The following is a 9,120-nucleotide window of genomic DNA, read 5'->3' as shown; positions in this document are numbered from 1 at the left end:
TTTGACCACCGACCAGGTTTAGAGTCAGGTTCCCAGAACGACCATACTTAGCTCACCGAGTTCTCCTGGATCCTGGAGAAACATATGTAACAAAAGCGTTTAGGCACCATGGCATCTAGTCCGCAACCTGGAAAACACAGGATGCCCTGTGTGTCCAGAGTCACACCTTCTAAAAATAAAAATGCAAATAGCCTTGTTCTGGGCCAGTACTGCTCGCCCCAAGTATACCTGACATCTCGCAGTCCTCTCAGATCGAAGTCACCAGAGACACCTTCATCTGCTGGCTGGTCTCTTCAGAGCAAGAAAAGTGCAGTGATTCATGTGACTTCGGATATCCGAGGTAGTGACACTGATATCTTCCAATTGTTCAGCAATCCTTAAGTTTTGTCTAACATACCAACCTGGAGAGTAAATATGGTTGGTAGAACCTGTAGATGGACAAGAATTTCTTACCTGAATCCCTGTAAACAAGTCATGATAACAATGAGTGTGAGGACACATCACCACTTACCTGCATAGCAGCCACGTCCTTCGTTCCGGGGCAAACCTTTCCCCACCAGGACACAGGTAAGCAACCTCATCCACTAAAAGAAAATTAAATGCTACCTGGATATGAGTAGCTACCCAGAGTGGACATCACTGTCCCAAACGTGTCCCTCTGGGGTGGATACCTGTGAGAAGCCAATGATCAGTACTGCGGGTTGGCAACCAGGATAAGTACCATGGGCTTGAATTCCTGGAACATGCACAGTAGGAAACGTAACCTTCTCTAACACAGTAAATATTCAACTCCTACTTAAGAGGATTGGCAAGGAATGCATCATTTCTTACCTGATTCCCTGCAATGGAATCATGACAACAACAAGTATAAGCACATGCATTACTTACCTAGACATGTGGGCATCACATGCTCTGTGCTGCGCTTCTGTAGGGGGAGGAGGGTGCAATGGCTGGTACTGTGGGAAGCTATTATCTCAGTACCACACATTGCACCGACCTCCGCCTACAAACATAGTAGTTAACACGAGTGTTAAGAGCATCCTCGTCACTTCACCTCATCTTGAGCATCAGATGATTTGCACAGCGGCAAGACCAATTTCACAACCTGTTTAGAGGCAGGTTCCCAGAACGACCATACTTAGCTCACCGAGTTCTCCTGGAACCTGGAGAAACACTAGTGACGAAAGTGTTTAGGCACCATGGCATTTAGTCCACAACCTGGAAAACACAGGATGCCCTATGTGTCCAGAGTCACACCTTCTAAAAATAAAATTGCAAATATCCTTGTTCTGGGCCAGCACTACCCACCCCAGGTATACCTGTCATCGCGCAGTCCTCTCAGATCTAAGTCATTGCCGGAGACACCTTCATCTGCTGGCTCTTCTCTTCAGAGAAAGAAAAGTCCAGTGATTAATGTGACTCGGGAGATCCAGAGTAGTGACAGTGATATCTTCCAGTCGCTCAACAATCCTGTAATTCAACTTAAGTTTTGTCTAACATGCCAAGCGGGAGAGTCAATATGGTTGCTAGTACCTGTAGAATCCCAGGAAGTTCTTACCCGACTCCAGCTAAACAAGTCATGGTAACAATGAGTGTGAGGACACATCACCTCTTATCTGGATATGAGAAATGTCCCCCGTTACCCGCCATGGACTTCATTGTCATCTTATCTTCACAAAACCCTGAAATAACACACAAGATCCGTGTGAAAACACAGAAGTTTGTGTAGCACGAAACCCATGATAAGCTGTGACACTTCCTTCTCTAAGACACCATTAACCCTGCCTGAATACTCTGTGCAAGTCCAAGGTTCCGACCATGGTCAGATCTGACAACATTACACCATGGGACACAGGCAACCTTCCCATGGTTAGTGCTGTGGTTCGGCCTATTTTCATCAGGACCTGCATACAGCAATCCCACATCCATCCCAGGGATAAACGAAAATGGTCTCTAAATTACCATGTAAAACACCTGCAGCTTCCTAGATCTGAGGACTATCATTGCCTACCTGAATACCTGCAAGAAGAGACGGTCACTCGATTTTGTTGGGAAAGAATCAGCGCTCACCTAGCGATCCGCGTATCAGAGGGCTCATGCTATGGTTGAAGCCACATCCACCTACCTGTATCATAACCGGGTCCTTTGTTCCGGGGCAACGTAAAAGTTATGGACATTTCGTCACAGGAACCTGAAAGTCATGAAACGTCTGTAAATGACAAACCTTTTCCCATCAGGACACCCATAACGACCCCGTTCACTAGGAGGCATATCAACTCTACATGGATAAGTGTAGTCATCAAGAGTCAACAACACTGTCACAAACGAGTCACATCGGGATTGGACACCTGAGAAAAGCCTATGATCAGTGCTGTGGGTTGGCAACCAGGGTAGGTACCAGTGTGTCTGCAGTCCTCAACCGTGCACAGTAGGATACGTGATCCTTCACTGAAATAGAACATTTTAAACTCCTACTTAAGAGGATTGGCAAGGATACCCTCATTTCTTACCTAAATCCACGCAAGGGAGTCATGGCGACGAGTGCTAGCACATGGCATCACTTACCTGGACATGTGAGCACCACATGGTCTGCACTGGGCTTTTGTAGGGGGAGGGTAGAGGACTGTCTGGCACTGCGAGCTGTAGTTACCACATTGCCCGAGAGTTATCTATCCTCCGCCTACAAACTTGGTAGTTAACACAAGTGTTAAGAGCCTCCTCTTCACTTAACCTCAGCTTGAGTATCAAATGATTTGCACAGCGGTAGGACCACCTGGAACACTTACCACGTTTAGACGTAGGTTCCCATAATGACCATAGTTAGCTCACCCAGTTCTCTTCACCAGAATCTGAGGAAACACATTTGACAAAAGTGTTTAGGATCACAACTTGCTTTCCTACCACACTTGTAACAATGCTTTTCACTACCGTTAAAATGAAACACACCAACTCAACTTTGAAAACTCGATTAAATCATGTCAAAATCTTCCTCAGCAGACACCATCGTCTCTCATGGATATCCCTCAAAAAATCTTATGTTTACTATTTAGTTTAGGAAAGCCAGAGTACTCATCGGATATCATCCACACAGGACACTCAGCACTAAACATGACTGATGTCTGAAAGAGAAAAGGTAAAAGCACATAGTTATTTCCTCACCAACTGCAACACAGTGATAGAACCAGGAAGTCTTAGGTACAAGGCCATCGCTTCACTAGGAACAGGACGATGGGCTAGTCTGTGCTATGGCCCACTTCATCCCTGACCCCAATACCTCCTGGATGCCTGCATAACTACCGTAGACAGGCTTCCCGGGGATGGGCTCACTGTGACTTGAAATACACACTGTGGAAACTGGGTGGCATACACTAGTTAGGATGCCTAGACAAGTGCACACTGCCTTGGTCAACGGATTTGGTTAGAGACTCATGATCATTACCTGAATCTTGTAGATGTCATTGACACATTCTCACCAGGAGATACCTACAAACATTCCATGGTCATTAATGTAGAGAAGTCAGTGGGAGAAATGACCTGGAAATCCACCTATTAATCTACCAGTATGGTGGCATAAAAGGCAATCTCTGAGCTGGGAGACGGCAACACTCACGCACATTAAGACTGCTTAGGTCAAATGGATTCTGAACTTCCCATAAGCCCAAAACACACACTCACTATGGAGTCCAGAACCATCATTTTCTCCTCCATCATGTTCTCATGAGTGACCATCACAGAATCTCATACCTGAGTAGTAAGAAGGACTTCATGCGTCAGCTGGAAAAGAAGATAACGGTCTTAGCAAAATCATACACTGACTTAGACATCTGAAGGAAAGATGGTCCGTATGATGTGTGAGGCACAGGTCATCACTTAACCAGATTCAGGCACCATCCGGACAAGGGTCATCATGAAGTTCACCAGGGGATCTAGACGGCAATGTGGAAAACACAGGACGCCATAAGCGTCCAGACTCACACCTTCTCAAAATAGAAACTGCAAATAGCCTTGTTTGGGGCCAGCACTGAACACCCAACTCTAATCGTCATTGCACAGGCCTATCAGTTCTATGCCATTGCCAGAGATACCTTCAGCTGCTGGCTGGTCCCCTCAGAGAAAGAAAAATCCACTGATTAATGTGACTTGGGATATCTGAGAAGTTAATCTGATATCTTCCCATAGTTCAGCAATCCTGTAGTTCAACTTAAGTTTTGTCTAACATACCAAACCAGAGAATCAATATGGTTAGTAGTACATATACGGTCCCTAGAATATCTTACCCGACTGCAGCTAAACAAGTCATGGTAACAATGATTGTGAGAACACATCACCACTTTTTCCATATGAGAAATGGCCCCGTTAACCGCCAGTAACTTCATCGTCAACTCTTCTTCGCAAAACCCTGAAAACACACAAGATACGGGTGAAAACACAGAAACTTTTACCATACTTAGCTCACCGAAATCTCCTAGAATGTGTAGCAGGACACCCTTGATAAGCTGCGACACTTCCTTCTGTAAGACACCATCAATCCAGCCTGAATATCTTGCAGAAATCCAAGGTCCGGACCATGGTCAGATATGACAACCTTTCACGAGGGACACCTGCAATCTTTCCATGGTTAGTGCTGTGTTTCAGCCTATTATGGTCAGGAACTACATACAGCAATCCCTCATCCTACCCAGAGACAGGGACATGTTCTCTAAAATACCACAGGCACAACCTGCACCTTGCTAGATTGCTGAGGACTATCATTTTCTACGTTTCATAGTGTGTGTCTTTTGGACTTGTAGGCTAGTACCTATAGAGTCCCAAAGAAGAGGGGGTCACCTCAGTATGTTTGGGAAAAACATCAGCGCTCACCTAGCGATCTGCAGATCAGAGGGCTCATGTTGTGGTTGAAGCCCACATCACCACTTAACTCCATTAACAGCCAAGTCCTTCGGGGCAAACCTTTCCCAACCAGGACACAGGTGAACAACCTGGTCCACTAAGAGAAAATTCAACTCTACCTGGATTCCTGTCGTTTCCAGAGTCGACATCACTGTCACAAACGCGTCACTCTGGGACGGAAACCTGTGAAAAGCCTATGATCAGTACTGTGGGTTGGAAACCAAGATAAGAACCAGTAGCCTGAATTCCTGGAACTGGCACAGTCGGAAACTTCAAACTTCTCTTTCATAGTAAATATTAAACTCCTACCTAAGAGGATTGGCAAGGAATCCATCATTTCTTACCTGAATCCCTGCAATGAAATCATGTCGACAAAAAGTGTAAGCACATGCATTACTTACCTAGACATGTGGGCATCACATGCTCTGTGCTGTGCTTCTGTAGGGGGAGGAGGGCGCCATGGCTGGTACTGGGGGAAGCTGTTATCTCAGTACCACACATGGCACCATCTCCGCCTACAAACACAGCAGTTAACACAAGTGTTAAGAGCATCCTCCTCACTTAACCTCACCTTTAGTATCAGGTGATGTGCACAGCGGCAGGACCCACTTGACCACCTACCAGGTTTACTGTCAGGTTCCCATAATGACCATTGTTAGCTCACCAAGTTCTCCTCAAAAGATCTGAAGAAACACATGTGACAAAAGTGTTTATGGTCACAACTTATTTTACGACCACTCCTGCCAACATTGCTTTTCACTTGCACTGTGATGAAACACACCACCTCAACCTTGATAACTCTATTAAATCAGGTCAAATATTCCTCAGCAGACACCATTATGTCTCATGGGTATCCCTCCAAAAATCCCATGGAACGCCAGGGTACTCACCGGCTATCATCCAGCCAGGACACTCAGCATTAAAAAGGACGTATGTCTTAAAGAAAAAAGGTAAAAATGCACGGTAATTACCCGAACACCTGCAACAAAGCGGTAAATCCAGGAAGTGTTAGGTACACAGTCATCGCTAAGTTAGGATCATGAAGATTGTCTTGTTTGTCCTGTGGTGTAGGCCCACCTCATCCCTGACCCCAGTACCTACAGGATGGCTGAATAACTACCGTGGAGGCTTCACAGGGATGGGCTCGACGTGACCTGAAAGACAGACAGTGGATAAAGGGTGGCGTATACGTCTTAGGCTACTTAGACAACATCACATTGCCTTGGTCAATGGGTTTGGTTGGAGACTCATAACTATTACCTGGATCTTGTAGATGTCGATGCCACCTTCTTTTCACAAAGCGATACCTGCAAACATTCCACGGTCATTAATGTGGAGACGGAATGAAGGGACAGAACGGAACTTGAAAGAACTAAGCAGAACTAAGCAGAAATGCACCCTCCTCCCTCTTCAAGGACGAGGCAGAGACATGCTCTTCTCCCTCTCCTCTATCTTGTCTTGCAAGGCTGGGCCCTCAGCCCACGCTGCCCCCCCACCCCCCGAGACTGACCACAAGAATGCTGGTATTGTCCTAACTCTCCGAACCACCCACATGAGTGGACCAATGAAGCTCCAGAAATTTAGCTAAGGTCCTAATAAGGCTATAGTGGAGGACGGCTCCAACCTTCAGAATGTGATGGTCACTTTCTGACCCTTATGCTGTAAAACCCTGACCAATCTCTGTAACTCACGCCACCCCTAAAGCCCACCCCAAATAGCTAGCCCTATATAACCTTTGTTCTCCTGGGACACGCTCTCTCGCCTCACCGCTGTGCCGGATAGAGGCTGGGAGCCAATTCTAGAATTGATCAATAAAGACTCGTTGCTTTTGCATCGGAGGAGGCTCCCTGGTGGTGGATTATTGGGGACCCCGAGCTCTGGGCATAACATTTTGGGTTCCCCCCTTGTCTTGGAACTTCCGGCTCAATCATGAGACGGACTGAACTATTAACTGAATTACTTTTATACATTCCTTGACAAATTGGACTAGTCTGTTGATAATGCAAGGGCCCAAAGTCAACAGCATCAGGAGGGTTACAAGGGGTCCGCCGAGGTTCGCTGTCTTTTGAGGGTGATCTGCAGTGGGTGTGTCTAGTGAGAGGTCACCTTCCAGTCAGGCTCCCTGCTGTCCTGGGCACAGAAGGAGCAGGGCTTGTGACCTGGCAGTGACAAACTATAACAACTGGCTTGGTGGAAGGGAAAGAAGCTTTAATAACTTCTATTGAAATAGGATTTTTCTTCTTAAAATTCCTCTATGGCTATCAAAAAGCCAAATCAAGACCAATTTATCTACTGTATTCAATTTGGCCTGATGTTTGCATAAACACAACAAGAATGGTAACTGACTACCTTTGCTGGAATTTCATGATTGAATCTTAATGTGCCCCGTAGGGCCAGGAAGCCAAGCCATCCAGCTGCCATCAGGCCTGCCTGCTGTATCTGCTGAGTTAGGTGAATCCCTCACCTGTAGCAACTCCACCTGAGCCCACGCTCTAGGCTTTAAGGCCCATCTCAGTAGCCCTCCTACTCGTTGCGGCCCAGAGTGTGTGAGGGTTTCGCAGGGATGCAGAGGCATCCTTATTGCTCCCCTTCTACTCTGACCAACCGCCAGTGATGGTAGGGCATGGGCCTGACGCTCCAGCGCCAGCCATCTTCAGGGCTCCCAAGCAGGATACCAGGCTTTTCCTGTGGCACATTTTTTGGCTTCAAGTCTTCAGAGCTCAGACAGGTTTCTTTAAAACATGGTACTCCAGTCAAAGTTTCTGGTTAATAAAATCACTACTGAAAACTGGTCTTATTGATTTCATGCAAAGAAATGTATTGCCATGACTTACTTAGCATTGCCAAATTTCAGAGGAATTATATAAGGAGAAAAACATACTGATCTGCTCTAAGATCTTCTGATTTTTCTTGTTAGTTCTTTCTCATGGACTCTTCAGAGTTATAACAAAACAGTAACTGCTGGATTTCTTTTATCAGTTCTTTCTAAGTACTTTGGCATAACTATTTACCCTCTGTTTAGTGAGGCAGTATGTAAGTTATTTACTCTTTCTGACTTACTGGCCTGTACCATTTGATTTATTTTCTTTTAACATTTCCTTTTTTTTTTATCATGTATACAACTTTTATAAATTTTATACTTTCAAACCAGCCTTTAAACCTTATTTCTATGTTCTTTAGAAATGCATAACCATGCCTCAGACCTTCTATTCTAAACAGGCTTTTCCCCGTCTTCTACAGTAGAGGTTTTGTGCCACCTCTGACATGGGCATGGTCACACAGGCCTACAAGATAGTATACAGGCTGCCAACTGTCAACTGTCTCTCGATAGAGACTAAAACCTGATGGGTATTCTCCTTTGCCCAGTTGGGCACCTGCCCTCTTGGCAGCTAGACACCCTTTACTTTTGGAGTTCACCCCACATAGTCCCCTTCCAGGACAGCTAACACATAGCTATAGCAATGTTCCTCAGTGTGGGAGACTGGACATTTGCCAGTTACAGCTACATTTAAACCTGTAAGAGAATTGAAGGTTAATACAACATATTAATACAATGAAATATAATATTGGCATCATGGTCTCTTCAGGCAGTCAAATCCTCCGCTACTAAACATGAAATATGGCAGGGCTATACAAACATTTTAGGGAGGTGACTAAAGTCCACTCTTTGACCTTTCTATATAAGGTAAAATTGTCCTTGTCTTTCTGAAGCCATGTTTATGAAGATGCAGGCATCATCTGAGTCTATTATACAATTTTCTGCAGGTATAGTCCTTTTCGAGTTGGGGTGAGTCCTGGGGTCGTGAACTTTTTTACCCATATCGAGTCCTCAGGCTGGAAAGGATGTAGAGAGTCCGAGGTGGCACTGGCAGGGCATCTCGAACAAGCTTATGGGTGGCTTGTCATTTCTGTAAGAGATCACGTCCAAGTAAGGGGTATAGGCATTCTGGCATGACTAGAAACGAATGAGTTACCGTGTTCTTTCTGAGGTCCACAGTCCTCTTTGATGTCCAAGGAAAAAGGCAGTTTGTCTGGTGGCTTTTAGAACTGGTGTCTTTTTAGATGTTACTGGTCCCATTGGCTCTGTCAAGACTGAATAGGCTGCTCCAGAATACACCAGGAAACTAACCGGGGGTTTTATTTATTTTACAAATATTTATACCTAAGTAGATATATAAATATTAAATAAACATTTACATTTATACCTTTTCTGTGAACAAGTACTTTTAC

The sequence above is a fragment of the Myotis nattereri genome (genome assembly GCF_964212035.1).
Source record: "Myotis nattereri genome assembly, chromosome: X".
In the NCBI taxonomy this organism is placed as follows: Eukaryota; Metazoa; Chordata; class Mammalia; order Chiroptera; family Vespertilionidae; genus Myotis; species Myotis nattereri.
Note: the sequence above shows the minus strand (reverse complement) of the source record.